Source organism: Lissotriton helveticus, chromosome 10 (assembly GCF_964261635.1).
Source record: "Lissotriton helveticus chromosome 10, aLisHel1.1, whole genome shotgun sequence".
Lineage (NCBI taxonomy): Eukaryota > Metazoa > Chordata > Amphibia > Caudata > Salamandridae > Lissotriton > Lissotriton helveticus.
Window position 1 is genome coordinate 220,636,925 of NC_136071.1, and position 16,744 is coordinate 220,653,668.

Here is a 16,744-nt window from a genome sequence, read left to right on the forward strand (position 1 = left end):
ATTCACAGGTAAACAGGGTGGGGGCTAGGGCAAGGACAGGTGAGGGCAAAGGTTAGTAGCAGGAAAGAGGAGAGGAGTAGAGCAGGGAGGGGTAGGGGGTAGGTAGTTCAGTAAAAAGTTCCCATGGATCTGCTGCGAGGCATTGAGAAAGCAGGTCCGTTTCTTCACAGGCGTCACATTGGAGTTCTCCATGCGGTGCCGCTGAGCGGGGTCCGGAGCAGACACTTCCAGGCTCTCCTCCTCCTTGGGCCGGTTTGGTGTTTGAGGCATTGTCCCGGGGGGGTGAGGGGGGTAGGTTCGGTGTCTGAGGGGGTGCAGGAGGGGTTATTTTAGTGTCTGGGGGGGGGTCTGTTCAGCATTGCCCCCCCAGAGGGTCTGAAGATTCCTGCACAAGATGACGAGGACCTTCTTCTTGAGCCTCAGGCGGGACAGAGAGTGAAGACCGTGGCTGCAGGTTCATGGAGGGTTCACTATAGTTCATTGGGGGTGAATTTTCTAGTCAGCTTAGGTCGGGCGTCTGAGGTTGGCGGCCATTCCAGGGTCAGGCAGCCGGGGCTCCGTGCGTGTTGCACCCCAGGGCCCCCATTCTGAGTACCATTTCAGTACGAAGGCGGGGGGCAGAAATTAGGCTTATATGCAGATGTTCTTCTTATTTATACAACCCACCTACAGAGAACTCTGAGTCGTGTCATGACATTAACAGCAGACATTGGGAAGATCTCTGGCTATGACATTAATAAAGAGAAGACAGAGATAATGGCTTGAAACATAGAAGAAGAGGACGAGAAGGTTAAAAGGGAAATTAGATACTTAGGGGTTAAGATCACTCAAGATATCACCAAGCTAACCAAGAAAAACTTTGAAAAAGTTAGGAAGGAAGTGGGGGCGTTCTTGAAAAACTGGTCACATCTCCCGCTCACTTTATTCGGCCGAGCTAACTTGGTGAAGATGATGGTCCTCTCTAAGTTTACCTTTCTATTTGACTCAATTCCCTTACCCTTTAAGAAGGAATGGTTTGCGAGGATGCAAAGCCAGATTAGTAGCTTTATTTGGTCTTCCTAAGGGCCACATATAGCATGGAAGAAGCTGAGAAGGAGGGCCGAGAAAGGGGAGTTAGCACTACCAGAGTTGTTATTTTACTCCTGGCCATTTTTGTTAAAGAATGGGAAAATGCTGTTAGATAGACCCACAAGTTCGGAGATTGGGAGGCTACTCGTGGTGATGTTGAAACAGGAGGAAGGAGGGGAATGTGGCTTTATGCATAAATATGCTGACCCTAAGTACTTCAAGAAGATCAGGCTGAAAACTGTATGGGGCATGGCCGAGACATGGTGTAAAAGAAGAAAAACGCTAACACTTCCGTACTTCAGTCATCTAGCCCCCATTTGGAATTCTCCAGGCTCTCCAGATTGGACAAATGACATGTTGGCGATTCCATTATGTGAGACCGGTATAACAAGATGGGAAAATGTAATCCACAAAGGACACTTGATCACTTGGGGGATGTGCAAACAAAAGGCGGACCATAAGGTCTCAAGATCCGAGTTCCTTCAGATACAGAGTTGGTACCAATCTCCAGGCACAATAGTAGGGGATCAGAATAAACTCGAAGAGAGATTGATGTTGGGGACTACGGGGAAGAAAGAAACTGATGTCAGGTACTGGCTGGTGATCGAGCTGGAAAACGAAGAATTTACCTTGCCATTGAAGTTGTGGGGAGGATGTTTGCCAGAGATTTTGCTGGAGTACCAATGGCAAGTATTTATGTCTATGATGTACAAAATAGCAAAACCTGCCTCTCTGAGGAGGAATAATCCATTAACCATCCACAGGGCGTACTGGAACCCTCAAAGACTTTCGAAATTTGGGTAGGGAGGTGAGGTGGCTTGTCCAAACTGTGGCAGCATGAAAGAAGATGGTGTGCAGATGTTTTTGCACTGCCCAAAGATCCAGACATTTTGGGAGGGTGTGAGTAGAGCCCTGTTTAATACTCTGAAGATTCAAATTAAGATAAGCATTTTGCTGATTATTTTTGGATGTTTGGACCCACAACAAAAAATTGGCTAAATCTATACAAAGCTGGTATTTTATACAATATTACTGGCACGCAGAGAGATTTTTAAGCAATGGGTGGCCCATACCCCTCCTTGATACGAGGATTGGATACTTTCTATAAAGTGCATAGCCAGATTGGATATGTCAGAGAAGGGCATAGAAGGCGTGAGTTTTGGTTACAAGGTAGCAGGTTGGATCAGGGGTCCAATGATTAAGCCTAATCCGCCTCGGCTGGCACTTTTCAAAGGAGAAGGGCTGATGCAGAAAATGTGCTTTGAAGAAGGGGTTGTCACAATCCGAGGGTGGTACCGTGTGAACCCTCTTTCCTTCATATCCCAGCAAAACGGCAGGACACCCCAGATAAGGTGCAAGTGGAATGGTGTTTAGAGGCAAATGAGGACAAAAAAAAGGAACTGATAGAAGTGTCTAATGCATGGGTATTTGAAAACATTTACTCAGGGGCCACAAAGTACGGTCTGTGGTGTGTAAGAGGGCCGCACGTATGCCACCAGGGTGGTGGTAGGGAGTGTGGGTGGGTCAGGGATTGTGTAAGGAGGTTTAAAAAAAAGATAAATAAATATATTCTGCATATAAGGGTTCAGCAACTAAACAGTAGTTTGTGCTGCTGTTCACCAGGGGGGCCACTTGTAAAGGTCAAGAGGGCCACAAGCGGCCCCTGGGCCGTACTTTGAGTATGACTGGTCTAATGTGACAAGCAGTACATGGGACACAGATAGTGGCAGCATCTCAAACACATAAATAAAAGGAGTGTCACATTAATTTTAATAGTCTGTGTCCTTGCCTATGTAGACAATTGTAGATGTTGTTATTTTGTCAGGAAATGGCTTTTGGTTATCATTCACCATGTTGACGAGTCTGGTTTTAATGTAAAAGCCTAAGTGTAAACAAGGATCAGTGGGCTAGGTTTTGCCGGTGCACACAAACCCAAGTCTCTCAAATATTTTCTAAAGTAATTGACTATAGCAATCAATACAATCAACTGTAAAGAATTTGAACAAGGGTTGGGTGCTCCAGTGGGTGGAAATGCTACCAAGCGTTCCTCAAGAGGGAAAATGTCCATGCAATATATATTGATCCACAAACACTGAACAAGAACTATTTCCAAAGTTAGAAGAGTCGTTTTCTAAATATTCTGTTCACAAATTGCCAAGCATCTTAAAATTGGAGATCATCTTAATATTATTGTTATTAACAAAATATCAAATATCTAATCCTTGATGTACAAGTTCTTTTAAAATGGTAGCCAACATATGTTTCATTGCTGGGCAAATATTTTCCAACCGACTTCCTCGGGGCTAGAAGACATAACAACACATTTAGGGCCCTATGTATGAAAATGTCCATTTGCGATTCTCAAATAGCGATTTTTTGCGAATCGCTATTTGAGAATCGCAAAACGCTATGTATGAGGATTTGCAATAAATTTAGCAAATCCTACATATTCCTTAATTTCGAATTGCGATTTGCAAATTGCGATTTGCAATTAAGGACTACCTCCCCATTCACTCCTATGGGCCCAGAGGCCCTTTGGAATGAATAGGAAGACATTCTCAATTTGCGATTTTTAATTAGAGAATAGCAAATTGAGTATGCAATTTCAAGGGTGCCAGGGTGTAAAAAGGACCCCCTGTTGCACCCCTGAAATGAGCATGGGTGCAGATGTGGCGCACATACATGCCCTAAGGGTGTGTATGTGAGTCAAATGGCACTTTGAAAAATGCAAAAAAGTGAATTTTTCAAAGAAATCGCAAATTACAACCAACTTGCAGTTGGTGGTAATTTTATTTTTCCTTAAGTCCAAATTGCAATTTTTTTGTGCTTCTTACATTGCATGCAATTGCAAAATAGGGAATCCCAAAATTTGCGATTCCTGTTTTTGCGAGGGGTGTTTTGTGTCATACATTGAACACTGCTGATTTTTAGTGCCAAACGTAAAGTAATTAACTTTGTTTCTAATTCGCCAATATGTTGCGTACTTAACCCTTCGGTTCTGAGTGTATCAGCAAGTTGTTTTTCAAGTAGCGAAATGTTCGATGTAGCTATTTTAATCTCCCTCTTGTGCTCTGCGTTTTGTTTAAATATATATTGTTGCGCGAATCCCCTGATAAAAAAGTTCATTCAGGGAGAGAACTAGTCTTGAAATAAATAAGTATAAACTGTCTCAATATGAGTGCGGGGACAGTCCTGGCTTATAAAGCTGCAGACGATCGTGCAACTACACTATTAAATCTATCAAGGGCCCCAATGATATTCTATATACCCAACCAGCGCAAATATTGGAACAGTTTGTTTCATACTATGGAACTCAGTTGCAGTTTGGACACAGGATGGAGTAGATGCAGCGCAGCGAAAACACAGAAAGACAACTGCCTGAAATTGCAAGACCAGGATTGTTACCTAGCAGACACACCAGACAAGAGAAGAATTGTGTACTGCGAAATAAACTCCTTGGCAATCAAAGCTATTTGAGGCTCAGAGGACAGCCATCCTGTGACAGATCCCCATCTTAACTGAGAATACTCCTGAGGCGGAATGCCGGGAGCTTTGCTTCGTGATTTTTAAATACTTTTTTACTTGTAATACTGTGATTTTACAATTTGCACTGACCTCCTGGCACTCACCTAAACTGCCAACAAGCAGCTGTCTGAGCGCTGCTCCATCCAAAAACGCTCGTTTTTTGGCGCCATTACCTTGCTGAGGGAAGCCACGAGACACGCCCCCCTCGGTCGGCCACGCCCCTCCCTTACGCCCAGGACCTCCTCTATAAATTATGAGTCCTTTCCGGAAGCGCAGCGGACGAGCGCAGCGGGCGCGACGATGGCGCGATCTGGACGCGATAAGCGCGGCCCACTCTGATCAATTACTCATAAATCCTAGGGTCCACTCCCCGCTGTATACTCATGAGACATTGCTTAGTCTGAGAGAGTCTGCGCACGAAGGCCACCTTACCTTTACTGACAATGCCTATCCTCTGCATGATTTCACCAGTGGGGGCTTGTTCCTTGGAGGTCTTCTTAACGTCAGATCCTTGCCTAGGCATGCGAACGAAATACAGTTACTTATTGATAAACATCATTTAGATGTTCTCTTTCTTACTGAAACATGGACTCACGTTGACTGTGACGTCGAATTAGATTGGGCCTGCCCTCAGGACTACAAAATCCTGCATCTTCCTAGACCCAAAGGCCGAGGTGGTGGAGTTGGCATTATTCACAGAGCACCATGGCTGATTAACATCCTAGATTTAGATCCGGTCGCTGAGACAGAGCTCTTCGGTCTCTCCATTAATTGTCTCACTGGAGCCACGTTCACGGCCATTATTTGTTATCGCCCTTCGTGGTTCTTTAGCTCTCAACAGCAGCAACTGCTACTTACCACCTTTACAAACATGGCGATCTCCCACAGTAAGCTAATTATCTTAGGGGATTTCAATCTCTGGCCAAACGGTAGTCTGGATACCGGACTGCACAACCTCCTGCTTTCTTGTGAAAGCGTGGGACTCTATCAACTGGTCAAAGAACCCACCCATAAAGCAGGTCACATACTCAACCTTATTTTCTCAACCCCCCTATTAGTACACCTGAATGAGATTCTGCCAATGGCCTGGACGGATCACGCCCTCCTCAAATTTTTTATTACCACTAAAGGGACTAGACTGCCGGCACACAGCACCTTCTCTGAATTTCTGTACAGAGATTGGAAAGCTTTGGAAAGGCTGAGCACCACCGATGCAGTGTTCCAGGTGCAAGACAGCTTTTCCCCCGCCAACTCGGTAGAAGGCAATTATGAGGCCTTCTGTACAACAATTTCCGCCACGACGGATTCCTATGCTCCCTTAAAAAGATGCAAACCTAAGGGCATACCATCTGCCCCCTGGTTTGACGATTCTATGAAAACCCTCAAAGCAGCCTGTAAAAAGGCCGAGAGGAAATGGAGGCAAGGCTACTCCGACATAAACAAATCGCTTTGGAAAACGAAACTTCAGGAATACAAATCCCAAATTGTTAAAAGTAAATCCATCTACTTCTGCTCTACTATAACTAATGCTGCTAACAGTTCCAAGAGCATTTTTCAGATCCTCAATAACCTCATCCACCCTGACTGCGCTAAAAAACTACTCCTCTGACACAAGCACTCTGCAATAATCTCGCTCAGTTTTTTCATGATAAAATACACCGCTAGGTGGCTGCACAACAACTCCCTGCAGTTCAATTCCGCCAAAACTGAGGTGTTGTTTTGCGCAGGAAGTAAGATTCCCCGCCCGCTCCCAACCGATTTCTGGCCCCCTGAGGCTCCAGAAAAACCACAGCCGGTGACTACTGTCCGCAATCTGGGGGTTATGATAAACAACAAACTAAGCATGGAGACTCAGGTTGCGAGAACAGTGTCCACCTGCTCGGGCCTACTACGCTCTCTTCGCAAGATTATGCCACTCCTTCCGGTACAAGCCCGGGCGTTGGTAGTCAGGTGTACTATTCTTAGTCGCCTTGACTACTGTAACGCTTTGCTACTTGAGTCCCCAGCTGTTCTGTTAGACCGACTCCAAAGGGTCCAGACGGCCGCCGCCAAATTAGCCCTTGGCTGGACAAGGAGATCCTCGGCCACTGCGGCCTTAGCCGAACTGCACTGGCTCCCTCTGAAGCAACGAGTGGCTTTCAAAGCACTCTGTCTTGTGTTCAAGGCTTTGCACGGAGTCGGACCCAGTCCCTTGCAAGCTATGTTCACTTGGTATACCCCTACAAGAGCCCTCCGTTCAGCTTCAGCCTACCTTGTCTCAGTCCCAAGATTCAACAAGGTCAGGACTGGAGGAAGATCCTTTGGAGTTGCAGCGGCAAAACTATGGAATAGTTTGCCCCTGGATATCCGCCAAATACCGCAACTCCTTCCCTTCAGAAAACGCATCAAGACCTGGCTCTTCCCCATACCTTTGTTTACTTTAACCTCCTCCCCTTAACCTTCGTTCAAACCATCTATTCTAGTTCACTCGTTCTTAGCCTCCCTATCTTTTCCCCTCTGTGGAGCTACTCTCTGTTTAGCGCCAGGATGCCTGCAAGGCGACAGCCGCGCTCTATAAATGTTTTAAATAAAATAAAAATAAAGGGCAAAGACTCATAGTCTTAAGAAAATTACCAGTGAAGAAATTGAAAATCAACACTGGACAGTCAAGCTATATAACCATAACCGAAGTTTTTCATGAAGCTTGCCCAGGGTAAATAACAACAAGCAATATGAATAAGAAATCAAAGGATATAAAGCCATCCAAATCAATTGCAATCTGATAAACTACGAACACTAATTAAATAAGAAGCGTCCAAAGGAAGAGTAACCTTGAGGGCGTTGCAGTGCAGAAACATTAAGAATACAGCCGAGTCATTATATGACTTTAAAGTGTTTTTAACCATAAAAAGCATTGTCCTGAAGAAGGTGTTCAAGCCAGGTCACAAAAACGCCGCGTCAGCAGTTATTATGCTTTTTTCTCCTTGTTTTAACTTAAAATAATTTATTGTTTATTTATGTTTTAATAAATTGAATGTGATAATTTGTTTTTATGTAATGTTTATGATTGCACAATAGCCTCCTTTGGTATAAGAACTACAATAAATGTAACAATTTTATCATCAGAAACTTTAGTACTTGAATATTTGACCTCTTGACTAATCAATGATTTATCAATAATGCCAAATTTTTTATTTCAATTGCAACGTTGTAAAAATGTATGACTGATACTCTTTAGTTACCTTTTGTGAATTTGTTACCATTTGTTACCATGTGGGGTGCCTCATACTGAATTATATTCTGAGTAGTGTTTGGTAATTAAAACCCGATAGACAGACTGTCCAAATCAGTCTGATCTATCACCCACAACTAGGAAAAGGGAAACCTTTGTTTTTTGTGTTTACCTTATACCCATTCCCTTTTCGTCAATAAGGGTGTCTCCCTAATCTTTATATCAGAAGATTGTGCAACTACATTAATTAAATCTATCAAGGGCCCCAATGATATTCTATATACCCAACCAGCGCAAATATTGGAACAGTTTGTTTCATACTATGGAAAGTTGTATACCCCTGAGAGCTGTCCCAGTGTGGCCCATATACAAAGGTATATCAATAAGAATCTGCCTGTACGGGAGTACTTAGATCAGGAATGTATCGATCGTTTGGAGGAAGAGGTTACACTAACGGAACTGCGCCTTGCTATCAATTCTCTTCCTTCTAATAAGGCGGCAGGGGAGGATACTCTTCCTATAGAACTTTATAAAATCTGTGCGGATGAACTTCTACCACTTCTCAGCTTAGTTATTAATCAAATTGGTGATACGGGTGTAGCCCCTGATTCATGGAAGACAGACCAAATTATGTTTTTCTTAAAAAAAAACACCCAAGGACTGTGGGTCGTACAGACCCATTTCCCTGACTAACGCGGACGCAAAAGCTTACTCTAAACTGCTTACAACACGACTGGCTCCTTTTATGCCAAGGCTCGTCAATGATCAACAACATGGCTTTGTGGTAGGGAGGGATACCACCACTCACGTTAACAAGGCTATAACTGCTTTTGATGTGGCTGCAGCTAGCCTCACCCCACTCGGTATGGTACTCCTAGACGCAGAGAATGCGTTTGACCGAGTGGGGTAGGATTATCTGTGGGGGTTCTGAAGCAATTTGGCCTGAAGGGTCGCTATCTGAGAAATATACAGGCTCTTTAAAGGGACCCTAACGCCAAAATAAGTTATTCTGGGATATTGTTCATCAAACTTTTCAATCTTAAGGGGAACTCGGCAGGGATGCTCGTTGTCACCCCTGCTTTTGCTCTTTCCATGGAGCCATTCATCAATGCCCTTCAAATGCAAACTAAAATGGAACCCTTCTGCCACCAAGATAAAACTCTTAAAATCACAGCGTATGCTGATGACTTAGCGATTTATACGATAAATGTGGTGGATGCTTTGGTAGGGATAACTGATGAAGCTAATAATTTCGGTCTTATCTCTGGATACAAACTAAACCTAACCAAAACCCAAGTTATTATGAACTATCTATTTAACCCTCCAGTGCAGGGCTTATGCCAGGCTGCGATTTATTTAGGAGTAAAGATATCTGCTAAGATTAGTAAAAGAAATGCTCTCAATTATGATACTTTATTAAAAGAAGTGGCTGTCCTCCTGAAAAAGGGGCTTAAGATCCCACTTAATCTCCTAGGGCGAATTAATCTAATTAAGATGAACATTTTGCCGAAATTTCTATATCTTTTTAGGTCTATTCCTTTTCGCGTTTATAATCTGTTTTTCAAAAAACTAGATGGCATTTTCAGCAGTTTCATATGGGGCTATAAAAAGCCTCGAAGAACGATGCTGCTATTGAAACTCCCACTTGACAAGGGTGGTCTTAATTTCCCTGATTTCAGAGCCTATTTGTTTGCTTCTTTTTTGGCCCGACTCTGCAGTCTGTATGCTGTAAATAACCAATTTGTTTTTCACCAATTTATGCTTGGAAGAGACTCAAAACAATTCTTGGCAAGAGTGCAAGACCTAAATTATTTTAAACGTGTCAAATTCAAGACGGCGAAGGATGCAGTATGCATCTGGAACTTTATATTGACTAATTGTGGTACTTCCTTTTTTCACACTGATCTGCCACTTTGGGATAACCCAGGGCTTCCTGGTATTTTTAGCGACAAAGCTGGGCGAGACTGGGCCATTTATGATATTAAGATACTAGGAGATTTATATGGCACAGCGGGTTTCTTACATTTTGAAACCTTAAAACTCCTGTATAAACTACCTGAATTTATGCTTTATAAATATATTCAAATAAGGGATTTTCTCATTCGTAAGATGAGTCTGAAGGAAGTGACTGGATCAGAAATATGGACATGTTTTTACTCGGGAAAAGGAAATCACTAATAAGTGTGGGTTACAGGTGCCTCAGTCAATATAAGATATACGATTGTCCTAAAATGGCTTTAACATGGTCCACTAGATTAGGATTTAATGTAACAGCCCAGAATATTTCTGCGGCATTAGTTAACATCAATAAAGGGGTTCAATCTTCTAGCTTAAAGCTCCAATCTTACAAAACTATATGTCATCTATATCACACTCCACAAAGAATTCTCAAATGGTCACAAAACAGCTTAGTTAGTGATCGTACAAAATGTCCTAAATGTGGCCTGGTGGCAGCAGACCTCATACATATGATTTATTCTTGCCCATCATTAATTAAGTTTTGGACAGCAATAGAAAATATCTTACTCCAAAAACAACTGATTAACTCTGCATTATCGGCAGCTTTAGTTCTATTGGCTATACACTCTACTAATAGTTCTAACAAAGATTTGTTAAATACTCTTTTGTCCTGTGCTAGATTGGTTATGGCCAGAGCTCGGATCTCTGAGAATCCTCCTCACACGACTGAGTGGTGGGCTTTGGTTAATGAGATTCATACCATGGAAGGGTCACTTGCCAAGATTAGAGGAACTAAAGCAAGGGGGAAGTTCGCTAAGATATGGTGTAACTTTTTGTGAAACTTATTTTGCAACTGACTGTGGTTGTTCAGGGGGGTTATGATTTTGCTTACCGGCAAGGGATTCTGAGCTGACTCCTCTTTTTTTTTTCGTGGGGGGTTTTAACTGTGGCTAAACAAGCTAACTGGAAATGTAAAGTGACTGCATTGTGGATACTGTATTTGTCTGCATTTGCTGCCTTTTTTCTTTGCAAATTAAGATTGTTTTCGCCTTGGCTTGTCTGTCAATAAAAAGTAAAAAAAAAAAAAAATGAACACTGCTGATTTGCGATTGCAAACACCGAAATTTGCCGAATTTCGGCGTTTGCGGTCACAAAATTGCCTTCATACATATGGCCCTTAGAATCCCAAACTAGATCAAAACCATGAAACCATCACCCAAAGTGATGTCAACTAAAGGTACAAGAATCTTTAATGAGAAACTAAAACATCTTCCACTTGTGAAAAATAACTTTGTGCATTTTGGTATCAAACATATTCTAATTTCCAGATATAATTGAATGATTATGTGACACACCTGAGCTAATGACACCCATAAACTGTTATATGAAATTGTAGAATGTGATAGAAGGAAACCAAGCTAAAGGACAGGACACTCCGTATTCCTCACATTCTCTAAATAATGTCAGCCAAGACATTATGCCTTGGAAAATAAATATGACCAATAGCCTCTTACGCTGAAAGACAATACAATGACTAAATAAGTTAACAAGAATTCCCAATGTCTTGGAAATTATCCTGCACCCCAATATTGAAAGCAAAGCTAAAGGGCCAAACCCTAAAACCATGAAGTATTACAATTTTCAAAACACTCACAAAAATAGGATGAATTGAAAGCTATGTCCATAAGCTGTATATTTGTAATGTTTCTCAAAAGAACAAATGTACATTACTTGACAATATAACATCTGAGGGAAAACGTATGTTTGATTGCAAGTAAGGCTTACTGTAATAGTGCCAGCAGTAGCTCAAAACCACATTATGTATAATACTAGAAGCCATCCCAAAGCACATGTAACAGTATGTGTTAAGAGGCAATCTTAGTAAAGATATCTATAGCCAAACAAGAGAACATACTACAAATTTAGAATGGAAAACTTGAAAGAAAATTCACCAACGGGGGTACTCTGTGTTTCCCTTCACCACGTGTCAATGTACAGCATTATAGATGGGTATCATGTTAAAGTAACTTTTATACGTAAGATTGAGAAGAAATTGTTTGAACAGAAGTACAGGTGTCAGCCATCTTAAATGTATGATAGCGTATTAAGTAGAGCAACAAATAAAAAAACAATTCACACATTCACATCACAAAAATATCTCACCCAATAAAGAAGCTCTATCACTGGAGTTGATCTAAAAGTAAACCACCAACCATAGCGATATTCAACTGTCAGTACGAGCCATCATGTTCAGATTTAAATGAGGACAGACTAGTTATGGTCACCCAAACACATGCACATTGCACCAGATGTGAAAAGTACTTGTACAAATTCTACAATCAATGATGGCCCATAATGAAGTGGCATTGAAAATAGTAATCTTCAAATTAATTAAAAAAAAAAACAATTTAACTTAGAACGCAAGGAAGAACCAAAGGTTGGGCATATCATCAAGCAATGCTATTGTCTATTTATTATCGTCTAAAGTCAAGGTTGACCAAAGTTGCCTCAAATATAGAATAAGATTGTGAATGTGTATTGTCAATGTTATCTAAAATCAAATCTTATAAAAATAAAATGGAGTGTCAAGACTCTGTTGTGTCACTTTCAATGTTCAACAGTCTAGAAAGGTAATATTGTAAGGTTAATGTTCTCATAGCTGTAATCTAAAGTAAAGCTCATGTTATATAAATTAAATTTAAAATATGCAACAGATTTAGTGTGTTCATTCACAGATCCAGGTCAGATAATTAATACATCATCTATAAATCTTCCCCAGTATTACATAAATGTATATTCCATCTATTTGGCACCAATAAGACCTCAAAGATGCCTCTACTCGAACTAACCCATTAAAAAGTTCGAATACGAGTGTGCAAACCTGGAGCCCATGGCGGTCCCACATAGCGGGCAATACCACCTTCTATTGTACATAAACACATTGTTCACAAGAATCAATTAAATCATACTGAGAAGCACAGTACTGTGAGCCAGTAGTTTCATCCCTTGTGTCCTCTTAATACAGCAGGAGACAGGAGTCTCCTTCTCCTTACCAGGTTTAGGAATGATCTGGGGAGGTGGTGGTGAGGTAGCAGCCTTATCTATGCACCAGCCAGTGACTGCAGAATTTTCCCCATCCAATCATGGCTACTTTCTCACCCTTGGCCCACCTCCTATTAAAGCACTTCTACTTCAATTTTTTTAAAGTTCCAAGGAGCGCTAATATCAACATGTCAGAACACTCTTGCCTTCTGGATGAGTTCCATGCAGGCCCTTACCACATTCCTATTTCAGTGAGCTCTATTAACTTTTTTAATAGTCAGATCCGGCTCTCATTTCTGCTGGGTTTAGATTAGAACCAAAGGGTCTGGTGGGCCTGGAAACGAATGGATGTATATCCTGCTAGCCCAATTTCATATCTTCAATTAAAAGAAGTGTTAAGGCTGTCTTTGGTTCTGCCAGCTGTCCTGTACTCCTTCCAGGCAGCTAATCCCTGCTAAATGGCAAGTAAGGTAAGGTAAGGTAAAAATGTATTCGCATGATTAACAAAAATCGTACAATTACTACATTCAAAAGTAACCAATTTAAAATACAGACCAATACATTTAAAAAAAGATTCTAACAATCTAAAATAGGTTTTCCCAAATTCCATAGTTTCTAGACATTACATTGGACCATCGTCTTTCCAGAACTTATTATGAATCTCAACAGTTGGTATTTCATAATTCATGTATAATATCATAAAATAGACCTCAGGCTTCTAAAATTCCTGTGTGCAACTCACAAGTATTCAACTTCTTTTTTACAAGAATTAGGAACTTTGTAAAATTGGCGTTCATTTTAATATCAGTTGGTCTAAAATAAACTACCAGGGCATGTCTACAGGTTGGAACACCTCTGGAATGCTAAATGGCAAGTGTTTTGTTGTCAAAATAGTCTGGAGCACCAAAGCAGACATATTTATGCAAATAATATTGCACTGATTATATTGATGAAAGTATTTTTGTAGTGTCACTCGTGAGTAGACAAAAGTATTGGATTCTTAAGAGTTTTCTGAAAATATTGGCAAATGGATTATAGAAAGCAGGGCTCATTAAAATTATCCCGATCGAAATGAAATTAATTGGTGGCAAAGAATAGTTTAGTTCTTGTATGTAAAGTGGGTACTCATTTACCCAATTAATTTTCCCCATGCCTGTTTATGTGTTTAGTTTTGGGGGGTAAAAATATACACATCACAGGACTCTGTCCTTAGAATGTGCCACACATTACAAAAATAACAGGCCAGTGAACCAGACACTTCAGGTTTCGGTGTCCATTGAGACTGGTGGTCACATTCCTGCCGGAAGTCGTCGACAGCACCCTTACGTAATTTTTGTTCTCCTGCTCCTGTATTTTCACATATTATTCACTGAGACCTCATCCACTAGAGGAGGTTGAAAACGATCCGTGTAAAAGGTGGAATGATAGTGAGGTAAAATTAAAATAAAGGTAAAATGTTTGTGCCGCAAGTTAACAAAAAAGTGTTTGCTGAGTTTGTGTTACAGTTCTCCTGTAAGACTTAAAAAGAAAAGCTCATACCTTAAAGGAAATGTTCTAGAGTATATTCTGGCAGACAGGGTTGTTAAATCAATGTTTCTTTGCAGAGAGGGCTGAATAGCATGTTCAAAGGGCTTACAGCAGGACTCTGCAGGACACGCTTTTAAAGCTCTGATAAATGTAGCTTACAATTCAGTTGTTACTAAGTGAGTAAACAAAGTGCCATTAATTGTGGTTTATCATAACAGTCTGTTATTTTAAAGGATCAGACCAATTAACAAATTATGCTTAATCTACTTCAAAATAGTGAGGCTCTAATGTCCTGCCATTTTTTAAATGTTGACTTTATTATTATTTTTTAAGGCCAACTTAGTAAATCCTAGCCTTGTAGAAAACGATGGGAAACCTCAGCAACATGTTACATAAGCAGCATGCATCTCAGCCATTTTTGCACAAAGGTACATGGCTGAAATTAGAAAACTGTGAACCAGTTCAGTTCAATTCAGAAAACGTTATTCAGCATAGATCTTGCCATAAAAGATAGATAACAAGACATATACTGGCACATGCATCAACCAAAATAGCCCTCCATAAAATAGCGAATCAGTAAAACAGGCCGTTACCGAACTCAAAAACATAATTTCCCAATGCATCAACCCCAATACCGAATAAACTAAAGAATTGCAAATCAACCCACGCGGTAAATTACCGGATCGCAAAATACCGAAAATCCCCAAATTTGCTATTTAGCATGAGCAGAATAAGGGGAATCTCAACCAGGAGGTAAAGTTGATGAAAGGGAAAAAAAAAAGAATTTAAAACAGGTGGATACAATCAGAAACCCTTCAAAAATGCCACTGGAGACCCCGTATGTTAACCAAAATGGCTGCCCTCTTTGTGCTTGCAAGGAGGATGAGAATTAATGCAGCAGCACAGCCCAAGAGGAGGATCCAGGAGAGGGTATTCAGGGTGCACATCACATTGCTGGGCCAAAATGAGGACAAAATCTATGACAAGTACAGACTGAATCGTGCCATGATCATGCTCCTAATTGCTGACCTGGAACAACTACTGCAGCACCAGACCCGTAGGACCAATGCCATTGCTGCACACGTCCAGGTCCTTTGCAGCCTGCACCTGCGGGCGTCTGGAAGTTTCCAGGGGGTCGTAGTGGTTGCCGGAGGTGTATCACAAAGCGCACTTTCACTCTTCTTCAGCAAATTAATTGATGCCATGATGACAATGATACATACCCACATCACCTTCCCCACAACCCCACAGCAGTTGAACCGGACCAAACAGGACTTCTACCAGGTGGCACAATTTCCCCATGTCATAGGATGCATTGACTGCACGCATGTGCCCATCTGTCCCCCCTCAGCCTACGAGTACATATTCCGCAACCGGAAGTCCTATCACTCGATAAATGTGCAGGTCGTGTGCAATGCCAAGCACATCATTATAGACATTGTAGCGCAATTTCCTTGGAGCACACACAACTCCTACATATTCAGACGCAGTGCCATCCACAGGCGTCTGCTCAACAGTGAACTCGGAGAGGGACACCTACTTGGTACATACATATACCTATTCGTTACGCCATCATCACATAAGTAATTGTAATTATGCCGCTAACCATTTGCTCCCCACCCTGTAGGTGACAGTGCATACGCCTTGCATGAATATCTCCTCACTCCCTACCTCAACCCAGCAACACCTCTGGAGCAGCGCTACAACGCAGCACATAACAGTACCAGGAATGTGGTAGAGCGAACATTTGGTATCCTTAAAAGTCACTTCAGGATCCTACACAAGACGGAAGGTGCATTGCAGTATAACCCTGTAACCTGCTGCAGGATAATAACAGTGTGTGCCATGCTGCACAACATTGCTACAAGAAGGGGGTACCGATAGAGGTGAATGGAGATGACAACTTTCGTGATGAACAACCCCCTGCACAACATCGACAGGCACACATGCCAAACACAGCTGAAGGTCAAAGGAGGCGGACATTCATCACACAACATTACTTTAGAGGCAGGTAAGAATGAGCCATCACAATATATCCTGGAGTGCAAATGTTTAATTCACATGAGCACTTGTCAAATTAAATATAAATAATACGTCAACATGATGGTGATTCAACAAATTGGGAAAGATACATATCCGTTGGCATCACAGGAGTACGACCACGGTATGTAAGTGGGACATGGTTACATCACCATCGCCAAATAGCCGGTAGTACATGTCTATTTGTGCTTTTCGTCTACCCCCAGCCTCCTGTCGGGTGGCTCCTCTACATCACCACATGTGTGTCGTGGCTGTAGAGCTGCGTGAACTGCGCCTCCTGTTACTGGTCTCCGGTACAGAGACGCTGCTCACGCTCGAGGCCGCCTCACTTCCCTCCTCCCCTCCCAAGTTGCTGGCACTAAATGTGCCAGA